This window comes from Pongo abelii, chromosome 3, assembly GCF_028885655.2.
Source record: "Pongo abelii isolate AG06213 chromosome 3, NHGRI_mPonAbe1-v2.0_pri, whole genome shotgun sequence".
In the NCBI taxonomy this organism is placed as follows: domain Eukaryota; kingdom Metazoa; phylum Chordata; class Mammalia; order Primates; family Hominidae; genus Pongo; species Pongo abelii.
Window position 1 is genome coordinate 208070999 of NC_071988.2, and position 19533 is coordinate 208090531.

Here is a 19533-nt window from a genome sequence, read left to right on the forward strand (position 1 = left end):
GTTGCTGTTTACCTCTTTTTCCTACTACACTGTAGGCTCCTTGAGGATAGGATTCCTTTAAAAACAAAATACAACCAGTTCTCAGTACAGTGGCTGGTTGCTGGAATGTACTGAGTGAATATACACCAAATAAAGCAAGACAGGGATACTTTGAACGGAAAGCTCAAACAACAGCAATAATGAATAGAAGGCTTGACTTGTTTAAGTGAAAATAGTTAAGAGAGACTGGCATGGCCAAACTGAACTGATGCATTGGGGAACAGATCAAGTAAAAAGTACGTAAAAGACAACATCTTCTTCACACACGTATTTAGAATGGAAAGATAAGCTGTAAGGGACAGAGAAACCGTTATATGACCTGAGGGGATTATAAATAGCATCCTTAAATGGGGCTATTTCTATATGGCCTCTCTATTTTTTACTTTGTAGAAAGATTGAATGACTTTAGACCTATGATTTCTGAGAGCTCTGTCTGATTTCTTTTTTAATTTACAAAAGTTTTTATATAAAATTCAGGTCTTCTCATTTCTCTCTGAGCCCCCCTCCTCCCATCTGTCTCCACCCTATCCTAAGTGCCTCCACTTTGGGTTTTATGGCTAAATCCAGCAATGCAGATCGTGGGCGGGCAGGTTTCCCGTATTGTTCCTACCGCCCATTTCTCTACAGCATTTCTTAAATAGGGCCTAGTCTGGAGACTTTCAGGATGAGTATTATAGTTCTTACTTTTCATTTAACCTTGAATCATAGCTGGAAAGAACATTACAAAACCTAGGTAATCATCCCCCACACATTTTGAAAATTGGGGAGCAGAAGATGATTTTACAGGTAAAGCCATGACTAGGGCCAGGGTCTAAGAAACATTGTTGTAGTGAATGGGCAAATGACATCAAATAGCGCAGGCAGCATGTTCCAGATCCAGATCTGAGATGGGAGAGGGGTTTCCACGGATCCTGCCGGTCTGTTCCGTGAGCACCACGGCTGCTCCAGCACCAACTGCTGCTTTGTCCTGCCTGGGAGCAGCCTTGTTGGAGACTTGCTATTCAAACCCCTGATGAACTAAATTAGCTGTTAATGCTGTTCGCAATCGTAGACTCATTTAAGTATCAGGTGATAGCATCAATGGAGCAACAAAAAGAGGTTTTCATAGAGAAAGAAAAGAGATACCAACAGAGAAAATGAGGTTTGCAATAATTTTAGTAAGAATGGATTCAGCGGGGGAAAGAAATTAATAGGCTATATCCTAAAAAGAAATAAAATTTGGTGCTTCAAAGTTTCAAATTAGGCATATTTCAGTTGAGTCATAGGCAGACACTCAAGTACAGCAGTGTGATCTCAGAATCAATCAACTATCAAAGGAGAATAGTACCATTTAAGATAATTAGAAAAATGACTTCAGAAATGAGATAATTCTCAGAGAGAAATTATTCATACAAGGCTTGCTGGTAAAACTTCTGAAAAAGAGAACCTTGCAGCTGAGTTCATTTTATAGCATTATATTAGGGTATACTTATTTGGTAAATTTTATAATTATACCCTGTAATGAATCTTACCTGCAAAGACAGAGAAAGACTCAGTTTAAGCCACCCTTGTATTTGCATATATAACATTGGGTAAGAGAAGAAGGAATTGGAAAGCTCTTCACCAACGGTGCCCATCACTGTGGCCAAACCTGGGTTCTAAATTGCACAGCCTCCACCATTCTGTAACTTGAACTCTGTTTTCGTGTTACAGATTAAGATCTATCCTCTTGGCCTATTTTAAAAACAGCTGCACACATTTGAACACACCTTCGAGACTCCAAATTGGACTTCTGTAGCACCTTCTATTTTCGGTAACCACAAGGGTGCTGGAAATTACAAGTGCTAACAAACGCCACGACCCACAAACTCAAGAAAATGAGCTGGAGAATACATGATTCCTGGGCCGCAGAACACACCTGCGCTCTGGGCGCCAATTATTCTTTGGGGCGTTTGACTTACAGATCAAGGACCAGGTCAGGTCATCTTTGTTTGGGATGTTTATACTCTTTTTTGTGAAGTCTTCAACATTGCATTGCTCTTTTTTTTAACACTCAAAAGTCAGCTTAAGATCCAGTGTCAAAGCTTATTTTTGTGTTTCTTTGAGATTAATATGATATTTCCATTTTCCATAAGAAATGAGATTGCCTTCCTTCTACTCTTAAGCAGTCCTGTAGAGAACTCCTAATATTCATTCATCTCCACTCACCTTATCCAGATTTGAATTAGCTACAAAGGTACTCAGGGATTCTATGCAATAATTATTCAAAATAAAGTCATAACAATTTTATTATTTAGCAAAGTATAATTTATCAAATAAATCATATAAGTATAATATATAATTATGTATTAGATAATATAGTAATTGCTTATCAAATATGGAATATATTTATATATAATCAAGAAATTAAATAGAATTTATTATAATGTTTAAATATAAATTATTAAATATAATTTTAGCAAATAAAGTCATAATTTCATTCTATAGTCTCCATTTTTATGTTTAAATGGATACATTGGTGTCCTCAGAATATACCAATTTTTTACAACAGAATAATTCAAGAGAGACATTATAACATTTTAATTCTCTTGATTTTTAATGCAGTATTTCATTAAACTCCTTTTAAGTATTAGAAGTTTTTGAAAATGTGCCAGGTGAGGTATTGTGAGGTAATTTTGCTGCTATTCTTGCTTCTTGACCATTTTCTCACTGTTTTAGTGCATTTGGAAATGAGTTTGACCCTAAGTTTCTTCCTACCTATATAAATACTTAGAAACTCTTGTACTGTTTCCAAATCAACTGGAGCAGTGCCTCCATGGGCTACACTTGCCATTATCTGTTTCACTGAGAAACAATATATCTACTGTAGTTAAAAAGTTCATGAATGGTCCTTGCTAATTTCTAGGCTGTTGAAACTTGTCTCTAATTTCACAGATTTTGAGGAAGCAAGAGATCTGGAGTTTTATTTCTTAATTACACTTATCTCCACTCACTGCTTCAGTGGTTATGTTAACTTTGTCCTGAGAGTAGCTAGCATTGGGCTAAGATGTAAAACACAAAAATAATGACGTATTATTCGATCAATCTATTAACCCATACTGATTAGTGGCCACACTCAAAAAGACATATTATAGCGAAAACATTCCCAATTCTCACTCACATGATAACCACCCTGGCTCTACAAGTACAATACATGTATCTTTGCCACTTATCTGTTGAATGTGTACTAATAGCTTCCTCCAAGGAATAAGGACTCTAAACTTCAGGGATCATTACAAGGTACCTGAGGAGCTGGGTGACTCTACAATTGGAATTATTTTCACATTAAAAGAGCCAAGAAATCTATGAACTCATATTTTACTCAATGTATTTGTGTAGCCACGTATAAATAGATAATCTCTTCATGTAAAATAAACTATTATTTTAATTCTAAGAATTCTAAGAATTAAAACCATTGGTCTGATAGAAAGCATCTCTCATCTCACAGACAAATACTCTAAAATATGTTTATCACTAAACAACTGGCTTTATTCAGGGAACAATTCAAGATTCCCTGATCACATTTTCTGAAATGATCCAATTTTGTCACTCAGCATTGACTCTGTACCACAGAAATTGTATTCCTGTTCCACACTGTGTCAATGGAAAGGAAGGCTGATTTTGGTACTTAGCTATGAATATTCCATACTGTCTGTTCTCTGAAAAATGTGAACATTGAGTAGAAAATCATGAGTATGGGGGAAAAATAATAAAATATATGAGTGTGTTTTTAAGAGCATGGCAATGTAATGAGGCTTATTAAAATGCCACTTTTCATAAACAATTTAAAAAGTTTCTCTAAGTACTAATTTGGGAAAGTATGCTAATTTTCAATACTTAAAACCTACATCTGTTTAAATTAGAATGAGCACATTTTTGCCACATGCCACATTTTATTACCATGCAATGGTAAGTATAAATTTACCACCTACATAAGAACAAAATATGGGCAATACATTCATGAATACATTAAATGTTTAAGAAAAAGCTTTTCTGCACTTCTTATGATCGTTTTGTTTGTACAGACTCATGTTTGTGAGCTGGGCAAGTTAGCTTCAGATATAAGGTATACATAAACCTTGGGCGTGGAAGGTCCAGGAGGGCAATGACTTCTGTTTTATTCATATAGCACAGTGCCTGCCCATAGAAAAAACCTAGCTCACGGTGGAGAAAAGTGAATGATGGAATAATGGACATACAAAGCCAGCCAAGGTGAGGCTGTACAGTGTTTATCAAACAGTGGATGTTCTGAAGATGACCTCTTGACTTGTTTTTTATTTTTCTTACTTTAAGTGCCTTGGGTGAACTCTTTCACCTAGCATGTTAGGACTAATCTGCAAAATGGAATTTATTATGAAAGTGAGTGTTCATACTTGAATTTATCACACTAGATACTCTTAAAATGTGAAAAAAAATAAGATTTTTTCCCCCCACAAGTACATGCCGTCAGAGTAACCATTTTCTTCTTTAGATCAGAGTGCTAATAGTCAACAAAGGGAAATTGTTCAACATGTACAGAGCCACAAGACTCTGGATTCCTTTTGAACTCCATGTGAACTGTATTTGGTTCCAAAGTAGGGCTAATCATTCTTAATCCAGTGGTAAAGCCACCACTGCCAGTAAACAGACAGGCCCCCTGGCATTGAAGATCAAGTTGGTGATGATCAGTTTTCTAATGGGACAGCTTCTAAATAATGTCCCAATTTAAAATTGATGCAAATTTTGATAATGGAAATTGACAAAATGTTTATATTCAGAGAGTTAAAAATTTGTTTTCTATTGCTTAGTCTTGTGGCATCCTAGTTAGATGTCTAAACATGATTGGTGCTACCTAAATTTCCTTTGGCCCCATTCTAGATACATCTCCTTATTTTGAAATTTTCATAACGTTAAGTAGATTTAGAAAATATGGGATGGCGTGGTGGCTTACACCTATAATCCTGGCACTTTGGGAGGCCAAGACGGGAGGATCACCTGAGGTCAAGAGTTTGAAACCAGCCTGGCCAATATGGTGAAACCCCGTCTCTACTAAAAATACAAAAATTAGCTGGGTGTGGTGGCAGGTGCCTGTAATCTCAGCTCCTCAGGAGGTTGAGGCAGGAGAACTGCTTGAACCCAGGAGGCAGAGGCTGCAGTTAGCTGAGATCATGCCACCGCACTCCGATCTGGGTGACAGAGGGCGACTCCATCAAAAAGAAAAGAAAAGAAAAGAAAAAAGAAGAGAGAGAGAGAGGGAAGGAAGGAAGAGAAAGAGGGAAGGAAGGAAGGAAAGAAAATATGAACAAGCAAAGAGAAGAAAATAAAAACTTCAGAAGAAAAAATGTTGACATCCTAGATTGTTTTTTTCTTCCTCCCTCTTTTTATTGTCGTGCTATTTCTGATCTTGAGGATACGGAAATTTGGTGTTCACTTATAAATAACGGTTTCCATAGAGCCCATGAGCAAAAAATACAGAGAGAATGATAAAATGAGAAATGTAACATTTTCTTTTGGCTGATCTGTAGTTCCCACAAATGGGCAGTCTAGAAAACTGTTGAAAGTGCAGGGTTTGGAATGTGGCCGACTCAAGCTGGAATCCCACTTTCCCCACATGTGTGACCCTGTGCAAGTTGTTTAACTTCTCTGCGCCTGTTTCCTCTTCTGTAAAATGAGAATAATGTCCTCATCAGAGCGTTTGTGTGAATAGTCAATGAGAGGTATTTAAAGAATTTGGCACGCTGCCTGACACAGTTTGCATTGAATGAATGGTGGCCATTATTATTATTTATAAGAATACTTACCGTTATTTTACTTTCTTAACTAACCCTGCAGATCGCAAAGCTTCAATACCATGTGATGTGAAGACTCATTTTAGATCAGCCCAAGAAAAACACCATTAAGCAGGTAAATCCAAATTCTGTTGGGAAAAGATCATATGATGCATTCTTAAGCAAGTGCTTCAGGATTGTGGCACTGCAGTCTCTATTAGCCTAGGCAATAGCAGGATGGCTGTTCTTGGCCTTTAGAAAACAGTGAGCTCCCACATTCTATCCTATCATCATTTTTGCCGTGAATACTCCACATAATTTATCTCCAGATGATTAGTTTGCCTTAGTGCAATGTAATTAACTGGGACCAGAAGATACAAGAGTGTGTTTGTTGTACTATAATGAAGTTTCTTTGAGTTTTAAGTTGGACTTCAACAGTTTAAGAACAACATGATCATGGAAAGTCAAATGGATTGTATATTAAGAAGATTTTTATTTAATTATTTATCTATTACAGAAATTTATTTTTATTCTGTGTATTTTTTCATTTTTGGCCCAGTTGAGCTTTGTTTGGTCAGGACCTCTGGGAGATCTTGACAAAACAAAGCATGTCTGGGCCAAAGATTTCCCTTCCATCTCTGGGGACTTTTTAATTGATGATGAAGTTATTATGGATTGAGAGCCAGTTATGTGCCAGGCCCTGTGAGGTATCCTTTGCACAAATTACTTCATATAAAAGAACGATTGGTCCTACGATCTACGCACAGCATCCTTCTTTTACAGAGACCAAGCCTGTGGTTGAAAGATATGGAGTCACATGGCAGCGGCCACACCTCCTCGAAAGCTAAATCCACGACTGGGCCTTGGTCCCCGAAAGCACCTGCCCGGCCTTCCCCTTCCTGTCCTGCAAAATTGGAGGGACATTGGTGCAGAACTGGAGGGGCCCTGCTTTTGACAAGGCACATACAAAGGGAAAGTCCGTCAAAAAGCACTTGTTATACTTTCTTTTTTAAAAGAAAAAAATACTGTTATTTACTGACTTTTAAAACTAAGTGACCAAACATTGGTGACATAAAATTATTTCTTAAGTATAACAAATGGCACTTCAAATTATTTTTTGGATTTTAAAAATAACCAGGTAAAGAAATGACATTAGGCTGGGGAGAGAGGGCAGCAGAAAGAAAGTGGAGACACAGATGGAGGAGAAGGAGGAAATCCAGGCAGTGGGTGGGGCACAGCCGCACTGACGAGTTTCTCGGCTTGGTGCTTGGTATGATTCAGGGAGGCAGGTCCTATGTTCATAAGTAATGTACTACAGGGAAAGTCTGAAAGTGATCATTAAATTTCCATTTTTAAGGCAGGGGAGTTGCAGTCACAGCCACAAATATAAAAATCTAAACAAGGTGTCTTCAAGCATTGTCCTGGGACAAGAACTGCAGATACATGGCCCAGCCTCAACTCTAGATATCCTGCTGATCTCAGGGAATTCAGATGGTGTTTCCTGGGTCCAGTTCTCCCTCCCCCACCCCACTGAGGAAGCCCAGTCTAAAGTATCCATGTTGGATGCTCTCACCATTGACAAGGTGTGGAGAAAGAGGAATTTCTATAAGTAGAATGATAATGAGGAGCTGCCAGATTTCTAGCAGGCTGGGGACTCGGTGGGCCCCCTTGACGTGATGCTTCTGGGAATGACTGAGGTCCTGGGTGTGTGACTGAGGGTCAGGGCGATGGCGTCTGGGCATGATTGAGGTCCTGCCTATGTGAGGAATGTGGGAAGGATATAACAGGACTGGTGCACCCAGACCTCCGGCCTGGGGAGAAGCTGCTTTCACCTCCAGCCAGGAAGAGTGGCTCCCAGCAGCAATACCCCACAGTAGCTCAACGTCATTAATCATCTCACTAAGTAAACTGTGTTTGATTCACAGTAGGCAAGACTGTTCACAGATGATGCCTAAAAACACAAGTAGTGTGTACAGGCGGGCTTCATGAGCTTGAAAACTGAGCATGTGCACCTGACCCTGTGCTTAGAACGGCCAGGTGTTCTGTTTGATACCCTGCTGTCATCATCTATAACTTATTCATCATAAGTTTGGAATTGCCTTTTCATCTTGCGCTGGGCCCTGCAAATTTATATAGCAGATTCTGGTTGTGTAAATTTCAACAGAGATAAACAAAGTTTCCAGAATTTCTGAGACTCCAATCTCACATCCTACACCCTCAAAAATAGAAGAAAAAGGTCGGGGCAGCTTCAGCAATTCCTTCCTCTCTCCTGCCACTGGGACAAACTCACCTCTGCTGCACCCTCCCTGCATCAGCTCTCTTTGATCTGTACCTTCAGAGAAGGTTTTTATCCTAGTCATTCTCCAGCAGACACCTCCTGCCCAGCCTCTCTCTGAAGGTCTATATGGCAGCCACGGGCCACATGTGGCTCCTGGGCACTTGCCTTGCTTGCATTGAGATGTGTTATCCTGCAAAATACACGCTAGATGCGAAAAAAAAGGTCAAGTAAGTCATTACTATTTTTTATACCTGTTGAAATCATAATATTTCGGCTGTACTAGGTTAAAAATATTATAAAAGTTGGTGTCATCTGTTTCCTTTTACTTTTTAAAACGTGGCTGATAGAACATTAAAAATTACATATGTGGCTTCTCTTTGCTGCTCAATATATTTCTATTGGTCTAGACTTTTTTCAAAAAAACCACATATCCACCTAAGTGTTCTACCTGCATCTCCATCTCAGAAAGTCTCAAACCAATTTCACTATCTTCTTCCCCCAAAACACTTTTTCCATATCCTGTTTTCCCAAGACAGAAACCTGGTGATCAAACCATAGCCTGCTTGTACTCCCAAATGCCAACCAAGAACTGTTCGTTCTGTCTCCGTAATCTCTCCACGCCAGCGCTTTTCCCCCAGCCCTACTGTCCTGTCCTAACTGAGCCATTTGTCTTTTCTTCCTGGATTACTGTACTGTCCGCCTACGGGAAATTCCCTTTTTTTTTTTTTTTTAATTTTCTTGTAGAGATGGGATCTTACTGTGTTGCCCAGGGTGGTCTCAAACTCCTGGGCTCAAGTAATCCTCCTGCCTCTGCCTCTGAAAGTGTTGAGATTAACAGGCATGAGCCACCCCACCTGGCCCTATGTGAAATTCTTGAATTCAGTCCCACCCTGCCTCAGTGGTACTCTCACAACAGAGTAACTGTCTTATAAAGGAAATCCTATTTCACCTTCCTGCTTGAAATGTCTCCCAGTTGCCCTGCCATCTGGCTCTGGTCTGCTTGCCCGATTTTGCTCACTACCTTTCCATATCGGGCATCCTGCATTCCAGCCATATCAATGGCTCCCAGGGCCCTGCAAATTTATATAGAATCCATCGCTCCATGCCTGGGCGCTGTGGCCATGCTGTTCCCTGATCACAGTGGGGTTGGGCAGCTTCCAGAGCTCAGAATTCATCGCTCCATGCCTGGGCGCTGTGGCCACGCTGTTCCCTGATCACAGGGGGGCTGGGCAGCTTCCAGAGCTCAGAATTCATCGCTCCATGCCTGGGTGCCGTGGCCAGCTATTATTCCCTGGTCATGGTGGGGCTGGGCAGCTTCCAGGGCAAATGTAGACATATTCTTAGGCCCCACCTCACGCACTTCTTCAGAGAAACCTCAGAGGCTCCTCCACAAGCCACGGGTACCCCCAGATTTCCCTCCCTCTGTGCATCCCACGCACCTCTAGCAACGCAGTCCCGCACTCAAGTAGAATTGCCTGTGTCGAAGCCTGTTTGGCAGTCACTGTTTTAGATGCGTTCCAGACACTTAGAAGAGCAACTGACACAGAGCAGGCCTTGACTGATTACATCCCTCACTCATTTCTCCCAGCCCCATCACCTTAGTTCATGCCCAAGTTTTCCTCTTGTCTAATTCATTTACACTATCATTTTGTAATCTTTTCTTGTGCTCTTCAGTTAATTTGATACTGTTACCAGTTATATATTTTTCACCCACAAATATGATCATTACTTTTCCTCTGTAAAGAAGCTCCAGTGTTTCTCTCTCTTTTTCTCTCTTTTTTTTCCCTAAAGAATTAACCCAAACTACTTAACATGATGATGATCCTGATGCTGATGACAAAAATAGGCATGGGTGACCATTCATTGTGCCTCTGATGTGCCAGGCGCTACGCCGGTCATTTTGCAGTAATCTCATTTAATCCTAATGATAATACTCAGATGTAAGTGCTATTATCTCTTCCCCCTAAGTAGGGAAATAGGGGTCTGGAAAAGCCCAGGAGCCTGTTCCCCAAGACCAAGTTAGCAATACAGAGCTGGGAATGAATTCCAACTTTATGTGACTGCAAAGCTCTTCTATGCCCCCGACACCACCCCATGCCCAGTTCTCCCTACTGTTCCTATATTCCAGACGCACCATCCAGCCTGCAATGTGCTTTCACACCATGTTCACCTGCAGACAATGCTTTCTCCATCTAAAGCCCCTGCCTTCACCATGCACACACTGAAGCTGCCCAGGAGGGTCAGTCACGCCCTACTCTGTACCTTCCTTCTGCCTCAGCACTTGTGATGCTGCGGGATTATCAGTTTCCCTCCCTCATCCCAAAGACTGAACAGTCACCAAGAGTAGCAAGTCGACTAGTCACCACCGAACATACGCAGCCTGGAGAATCAGAGGTGCACAGTGTGTGCCTTTTACATGAACTTGTGCATACACCAAGAATGATAGTAATGCCTGCTCACATTTGTTTAGCATCTCCCACGTGCCAGGCCTCACCCTACACTATTAGAATACATAATCCATTCACTCCTCCCACCACTCTTTGGGATAATGTATCATCTTAATCCTTAGTTTTTTTTTTTTTTTTTTGCAGAATAAACTTGCAATTCTAACAACTTCAACAGAAAATAAATAACTTTTGCTCAATATCAAACTCTATAAAATCACTAAAATTGGCCCAATATCCTGGGTTTTTTTTACTTGCATTATTTCTTCCTGATAATGACATTTAGGCCAGTCAAATCCCGTATTACTTTTTTAAACAAAGAAAAAAAGATTATGAGTTGCTTTTAAAATTCATGTGTGACAAGCAGAAAAAACTCGTGGAGGCAGTTTCTACATTTAACCTAAGCATACTTAGCAACTACACTTAATAGCTTTTTAAAAAGCCTCGTTTTTAGAAAATGTGGATCTTTCTTTGCAGAGTGACTTAAAAGACATCTTCATAGTCTTATCAATTAAACATGTTCTTATCAGAAAAAAGGCTCTTGAAAGCTAGTATATATGCTTAATTAAGCTTAATTAATTAATTAAGCTTAATTAATTAATATACAACCATCAGTCCATATCTTGAATTAGGCTACATGTGAGGCCCTGATTTGCCCCATTCTTTCTGATACCCAGAACAGCACAGCCCACTGCCTACCAGTGTTTCCAGCAAAGATAAAAAGTTCTACATGTCTAAACGTTTTCGCCCTGATATCAGAAACAAAGCAAAACAGGTCTTCTCCATTCCCATTTTGGTAGACAGCATCACCACCTACCCACTGGCCTGATCCACCCAGAAGCCTGTCTTTTTTTTTTTTGAACTTGAAATACTCATGCGCTTTATTTGTATAAATTCCCATTATTCCCTCACTGCTCCAGAAATAGAGAAGAAAGTAACATAAATGTACTGACATCAATTTGAGAACTAGAACACGTTACCTTCCCGAAGTATCCATCTTGGAAGTAGGGAAGGAGACTTAGCCTCATAAAAGGACATGAAGGAATGCTCAGAGGAAATACTCTAAACCTAGTTTTCTGGAATTGGTAAGCAGAAGCTCTGGAGTCAGTTACAGGTTGTGAGCCTTCCACCAAGAAGAGCCACCTAACACACCAAAAAAAAATAAGCATGAGATTCACTTAAAGTTTGACAAATTTAGCAACTCTTTTCCATTGTCTGCATTTTAGAGAACCTATTGGTGCTGTTGTAACAGCTACAGTCAGAGAATAGTGAGATGCCCAGTGACATTGGCTATAGTGGTAGCAAACCGGGTAGTGGGAAGTTTTCTAACAAATATTATGTAAAAGGAGAAGCCTGAGTCTTTTAACACCACAGATCAAACACTGCAAATGGTAGGATGAGCATTAGAGTCCCGCTGAGGTCGCTGAGACTTACACTTCACATGAATTGTAGTGGTACCTAGGATCTCCCTGAAGAGTGGCAGAAGCAGTCACCCGTCCCTTAAACTACACACGTGCATGGCTTCTCAAGACTCCAGAGTTTACTTAGAGATGAGTAACTAGAGCACAGGAATTTGGAAGAGAGTCTTTCTAAAAACTCCCAGGAACAACCAACACCAGTGGTGGCTGATGTGTGTGAGACCTTCTTTACATCAGATGCAGTGCTCTCCTCAACATACAACACACGTGCCTTTAATGCCTGGGACTATGGCGACACTCATTTAGATGAGGGAACTGTGGCATAGAGGGTTTCATACCTCGGCTCACTTCACTGCAATCAGCTTTCTAAACCAGAACTCCCACCCGACAATGTGTGAGTCCAAAGTCCATGTTTCTAGGTGCAGTGGCTCACGCCTATAATCCCAGCACTGTGGGAGGCTGAGGCAAATGGATCACTTAAGGCCAGGAGTTGGAACCAGCCTGGCCAACATGGTGAAACCCGTCTCCACTAAAAATACAACAATTAGCTGAGCATGGTGGTGCACGCCTGTAATCCTAGCTGCTCAGGAGGCTGAGGCAGGAGAATTGCTTGAACCCAGGGAGGCAGAGGTTGCAGTGAGCCAAGATCGTGCCACTGCACTTCAGCCTGGACGACAGAGCGAGACTCCATCTCAAAAAACAAAAAATACAAAAAGTTCATGCTTCTAACCACTAGCAATCATCCTATAACATATTCCCCTCAATGAAAAAGACTGAATCCAAGAAATCTCACCTACGTCAGACTTTCTAAGTCACAGAGATTTATAGTAATAATTTTAAATGCGTCTTTGACTTTCAGACCCAGCATATAAAGGAGGACAGGTGAGTCAGTGCCGTTCCTGGGCATCCGCTGGGAACTTCCCTGACCGTCCTTCTGGCTCTCAGGAGTGGAGCTCACTTGCTCAATTCGTTCCAGTGTCCCAGAGGTCGCAGTCTCCCCTCTGTAAGCTGGGCTGTCCTCCGTCCCTGGGCCTATCTCTTTGCTGCCCTCCCTGGGATCTTGCTCCTGGGGTAGCCCTGCTTCCCTTGCAGCTTTCTTCTCTGCTGCTGGTGCCTTCCCCAGGGCTGTGCATGGGTTTAGCTCTTTCTTCATTTCTCTCCCTCTCTCCTCTTTTCTTCCTGCTCTCTTAGCTGGGCCCCCTCCATCCTTTTATTTCCTAGTTGTACCTGTTGCTTCCATACCCTTAAAAACATACTCCATTTTCTCCCTAGATGTAGTGAGGTATAATTGACAAAGCTGCAGACATTTCAGGTGAACCACGGGCTGCTTTGATACATGTATGTACTGTGCAATGATCACCACAATCAAGTTAGTGATCACTTCTTATCGTTATCTTTTTTGAGGATGGTAAGAACATTTGGATCTTCTCCCCTAGCGAGCTGCAAGTGTGCAGCGCAGTTTTATTCACTGCAGTCGCCATGCTGCATGAGATCCTCAGAACTTATTTGTCCTATAACTGAAAGTCTGTGCCCTTTGACCTCATTTTCCTCATTTTCTGCCCCCCACCAATTCCTGGCAACCACCATTCATTTGACTCTGTTTCTATGAGTTCAACATTTAGACTCCACATGTAAGTGAGACTATACAGTACTTGTCTTTCTCTGTCTGACTTGTTTCACTTAGCATAATGTTCTCATACATGTTGTTGCAATTGGCAGGATTTTCTTCTTTTTTAGGGGGGAATAATATCCCATTGTGTGTATATACACCACATTTTCTTTATCCATTAATCCATGGACAGGTCCTTAGGTTGTTTCCATATTTATTCATTTCCTTTGTATGTATATCCAGAAGTGGAGTTGCTAGATCATATGGTAGTTCTAGTTGTAATTTTTGAGGAAACTCTGCACAATTTTTTATAATGTCTGTACCAATTTACATTCCCATCAACAGCTTACAAGGGTTCCCTTTTCTCCACATCCTCACTAACACTTGTTATCTTTTGACTTTTTGGTGATAGCCATCCTAACAGGTGTGAGGTGGTGTCTCACTGTGGTTTTGACTTACATTTCCATGATGCTTAGTGATGTTGAGCACCTTTTCATATGCCTGTTTGCCATTTGTATGTCTTCTTTGGAAAACTATTCTGGCTCTTTGCCCATTTTTTAACTGAATCATCTCTGTGTGTGTGTGTGTGTGTGTGTGTGTGATGCTCTTGAGTTGTAAACACAGTTCTTAATCTTTCCATGTGCTTTAATCTCAGCACTTTAGCAACTGTCAAGAACAAAGTTCTCTTCAAAAAGTTCATCAAAGTTGGCCACTGACTCATAACAGGTAAAACCCAATGAGCACTTCCCTGAGCCTCAGTTTCTTCTTTTCTCATGTGAAACAGTGATGATAGTGCATACCTCCCAGGGTTGTTGAGCCAGACTCAACAATTTACACGAAAGCACTGAGGGGATGCCAAACACATGTAAGTTGTATAAAACAATTCTTGATGCTACAAAGCTTGCTTTTCCACACTATTGTCAAAATCCCACCTTGTTCGAGCCCCAATTAAAATACCATTTTCTCTAATTCATCTTTCCCAATCCTCTAAGAAACTTCCCTTCTCTGAGCAATTTATTATCATCTTCTGGAACTCCATCGCTTGAGATGATCAAAGAGTTTCTTTATTGTATAAGTTACTTTTGCACATGTCTTTTGAAGGAATAAATAAATGCATTGATTATATCTCCCTTATAGCACTCCATCACCTTCTATCTTAAATTACAGTAAGTAGCGTTCCTGTCGTCCTGCACTAAACTGTAAGCTCTTTCAATGGCTTCCTGGCTTATTCTCTCATCTTTTCCTCTGGTCCTTGATGGATGTGTAATAAATGAATAAGTAAATTATATGAAAATGCAAGTATCATTTTTTTAATATACAGTTACAACTTCGACATCCACAGTTGGGTCTGGCCACTCGTTAAGTTGTACCCAGAACTTAGGTCTTTCTCGCTCTCTACTTTCCCTATCAAGGCCATCTTTTCAATACCAAACAAACTAGAAAGAACACAATCAGCTAACTTATACTAACATACTAACAAATGGGACAGCAGTCTTCAAGGTCTGGAAGAGGAGAGCAGAGAACTCGTCATTGCTTGCTCAAGCCCATCTACCAGGAAGGGAAACTCCAGATACTGTGGGCCACTTGGCAGTTAGGAACTCATGGTACTGATCTGTATGTTGGGCAGATACAGTTTTTTGGTGATAGTCTTAAAAATCATGTGTCACCTGTCATGACACTTGCCAGATGAAATTCTGATTTTATTTCCCAAGAGAATGCACCGACAAATTAATAATCTGACCTTTAAACGGGTGATATTTCTCCATGTCAATCAACAAGAGGCCATTCTGTTTTGTTGACCAGATAAAATACTCTTTCACTCTCTGAGCGGTTAGCTAGAGTGCATGCAGATTTCTCCAATGCTTTGCTTTTGGTTGGAAACAGAAACATTTGAATTTCAAAGCAACACTTTTCCTAATTCCTACTGAACTCAGAAGCTCTAGTGGTTGAGTGATCCCATTGGTAACAAATACTTAGAGGGCCAGAGTCCTTCTGGGTCCTATCCTTACGCTCCTGTTCTCTCCTTCTCTCAGGCCTTTTCTGCACCATGCAAATCCAGCACCTCTTCTCACAGGCTGGGCTAAAGGCAGAATGCAATACCATGACTGAGGAGCCTGGCAATGAGGCAATTCATAAATGGAACATTCCCCAGGAAACATAATTTTATGATCATAATCTTTTTGTTCTTGACAGTTGCAAAATTAAATACCAGAGCCAAAAAAAGTGAGGCACAGTTTTAAGGGTATGTTTTCCTAATTCGATCTTCAAAGGAAGCACAAGCTTAGGGTTCAAAATCATTATGATGTAATATTATGCCACATAATAATACATAGATCCAATCATTTTACCAGATAACTGTCAATATAAAGCACTGACAGGACATTTGGGACTTCAGGTCAACAGGAAGGTGGTTTTTCAAACTAAACTATATTATTTATGGCTTTGATTGTCATTTGCTTTTACAACATGAGGGTGATGGTAATTCTGCTCTTCTGCCAATAAATCTAAAAATTAATTTAAAATGTTGTCAAAATCCTTGGCACACCTTAGAAGGAAGATTTTTTTTTAATTAAAAAAGCCATATTAATCATTATATAAATGAGTTATATTTGTCCTGTAAAATTACATCTATGGTGGAAAGAAAGTCAGTGAGTGATATAATCAGATTTCAGAACACATATCATATAAAAAGTTATGTTTCTAAATAAAGTGAGTGTGAAAGAATTCAGGATATATTATCAGTCATCTGAGTTATTGCCCTAAGAAAGCCCTTTTCCCAAAACAGATATGGTTTCTCTGACAAAGAAGATAAGTATGCCTTCTCATATTTTTATAATTTTCTTAACTGTCAGACATAACTCATATGTAGTTAAGTTGCTCAAAAGGTTAAATTCTGAGGAAAAATTCTACAAGTGGTTTAAATGAGCCAAATCATTTTTGGTTGCATCACGATTTCCTCTGTTGAAAAAGTCTCAATGACTTAAAAAGGGTTGCTTTGATATTTAGCTTAGTGTTTTACCCAAAAAGCACACTGACCAAAAACAAACAAACAAACAAACAAAAAACCCATAGTAAAACAACATTTAAAGACATGTAGAGCAGATCAGTTTTCTCCTGATGAAAGTCACATGGAACCACACACAGGTCACCTTGCTTTCACCAGGTCCTTTTCCTCAGGTGTAAATTTTATTTGTTACAATAACCTACTTGGCCTAGTTATTCACCCATCCTTCTTTCATTCTTGGTAGTGGACATGGCAAGATGGTGGGTAAAAACACGTAAACAAGACTGCTCTCTCGTGGAGGTCACTTTCACGTAGAAAGACTGGACATGTCAAAAAACTTCATTAACATGATATAAAAATAATACAATATATAAAGTGGTATTGGAGCATCTAAGACAAAGTGATTCAATGTTAAATCTCTCTTTGGGAAATAATTTAAGATTGCAGAAAATATTTCTGAGAAATTCCAATGTAAATGTCCTTAAAAGTCCCTACTTTTTAGTATTTGGTATTATACTCATAGATTTTGTGATTTTCCAGATTTTTCATTAAAAGTTAATATGTATAAAACTCTTGGGATAGTAGCTAGTACAGAGTAAAATCTATATAAATTATTATTATTATCAATATCTTTTGGAGTGGACAAATTGAACATTTTTTTAATAATCTTTTGCATAGTTGACTGAATACTAGTTAATAGGTTTCTATTGTTTTCTTGAGTTAAATCAGAAGCAGATATTTTGATTGACTACGTAAGGTCTTGCAGCTTCTATGGTTTTTTTTTTAACTTGAAAAGATCTTCCCAGGCTGATACCTCTTTCTGTCTTGAACTCTCTGTTAAATTATATTCTAAAGCCTTAAAATAAAGATCTTCAATTTTATAACTCTGGATCTAAACTTTTCTTTTTCTTTTTTATTTTAAAAGAGAAAATTTTAACTCTTTAGGTTGATTATATTTCTTGATGAATGTGACTGTACCAAGAGGCTTTAAAAAAAGTTGAGATTAGAAATCAGTTTTTCTTATCTTCTGAATTATTCACTATATGATGTGTTGCATTTGAGCTTTATCTATGCTTCTGGAAATATTTCTGTCTTATATAATTGTTATAGTATAATGCTTCTCACCAGGAAGACTATATATATTTCTTTTTCATAATAACCTTTTTTAATTTTCATGTGTTTTTTTCTTCTTTGTTTTATGATTTTTAAAAAATCAGAAAAATATCTGAATTGTCACTTTATCTCTAAATTCAAAGGGCACTTTCTAATCATGTGTTAGCATTAGCACAACACCGGGGAAGATCTGATTGCTGTAAGCCGTTCATTCATTCAGCAAATACTGACTGAATATGCAGTATGTTGACCTGTTTGCTGAGGGCCTGTCTGTTCCGGCTGCCATTCTAAAGCGAGTCAAGTTTTCCCTGTAACTTTTCTTCTGCAGAAGTAACCTGTACCTTTTTCCATTCTCTTGCCATTCACCAGTCTCCTGACCTCCCTTTGTGTAAACTGGTTTAAGCCTGGTGCTCTAGGTACATCAAACAACACTGGTCTATTCACACTGTAGCAGAGCAACCAAGTAGTTATACAATTTTCATCTTAACTACTAGTAATACTATGCTATAAAATTTTTGAAACCTAGATTTTGAGATATTGAGCAAACTGAAATACATAGTATTTACTATAGTGCAAGAATACATCTGACGGGTTAAATGTACGTGTTTTGGAAAGCGCTCAAACCCTTCACCAGATGACACAGTTAGCACAAGAACAGCTGAGGTTATTGTTATCTAATCTCCTTTCCCTTGTTAACTTTAGCACAGAGAACTGAAATAATTAGGTGTGAAGGCATCTTGATAATCTACCAAAAACGCTCATTTTTAAGCAGCCAAGTGTTGCTTTCTCAAACTTTTGTTGTTTAGTAGCATAAAGTGTAGGCAACCTGTATGAAGTATAAAGATCTGGTATTAAAAAGACCCAATGAGGCAGAAGTCGCTGACTCCTCTCAGTAGGTGGAAGAGGATTCTCCGTGCAGCCAAAGGCTTAATGAAGCACATTTCCACCAGCCAGGCTGCTGCCTCTGTGGTGCCACCTCTTCAGAGGACTCAGTGCCTCTGAGAAGCTGGCTGTCCTCAGCGAGAAGTACAGGGACTTCTGTTTAGAGGAGACTAGAATGAACATTTATACTAATAGATTTTCTCCAACATAGCCAAAATCTCATTTGAATATGTTTTTCTTTCTATGCATTTAAAACACTTGCCATTCTTCACGGCATCCCATGCTTGTACTCTTAGAGGATCTTCACGAGTGGCACAGCTGTTGGCTAGAAGCCTATTTTTGCTATAGTTTGTTGGACTCCTTGCGGCTGATCCTTGCAGCTATATTAGTCTCTGAGGGATGCTGAATTGAATAGAACATCAGAAGATTTGGAGCCTGATGGGTTTATGTTGCCCCTGTCCTCAAATTCAACTATTCCAGAAAAAATGTACTAGGACAAGGAACCTGAAAAGAAGAATTATTTCTAATGATGGATTGGATGAACTCTCCCATTCAAAGCAGAGGATATAATTCATTATAAGATTTGTAATTTACTTTAACCACTGGAAAAATATCTCAGAGGGAAGAGAGAAAAACTGAGTTTCTGATTAAATTTAAAAAATCAAAAATTTAATAAGCAGGCAACCATATAAATGAACAAAAAAAAACACAAAATATCACTGAAACTTTCAAATAATGTTCTTTATTAAAAATAAATTTCCCTAAACTATAATATGAATATATAAAGAGAAATTAGAAAATATAATGAGAACATCACCAGGGCTTTTTGTTTGCTTTCTTTTTTATTGTGTTTTTGTTTTTTTGAGGTGGGAAAATCTTCTTTGAAAGTAAGACCCTTGACTGGATTCAGGAAAGTGAAAGCTTTCTGAATTTTTGCTCAAATAATGCTTCTCTAAGGTACATAATTTAATGCTGAATTTA

The 19533-nt window shown here is 39.2% G+C and overlaps 1 protein-coding gene across 32 annotated transcripts in view; it reads right to left on the reverse strand.

Moving 5' to 3' along the window:
• Nucleotides 1-19533, reverse strand: part of SORBS2 (sorbin and SH3 domain containing 2) — a 370833-nt gene that overhangs the window by 201498 nt on the left and 149802 nt on the right. Inside the window, exons 1-3 of one of the 32 annotated variants that reach the window (XM_054554814.2) lie at nucleotides 11507-19199; nucleotides 8095-8286; nucleotides 5838-5953 (exon numbers count right to left, since the gene is read on the reverse strand). The exons of 28 other annotated variants lie outside the window; for them this stretch is intronic. The gene's annotated coding sequence lies outside the window, so the exon portion shown is untranslated. Of the gene's footprint in view, nucleotides 1-5837; nucleotides 5954-8094; nucleotides 11076-11506; nucleotides 19200-19533 lie in introns of those variants that run through there. 3 more of the 32 variants (XM_054554816.2, XM_054554815.2, XM_054554813.2) reach the window with 3 other exon arrangements.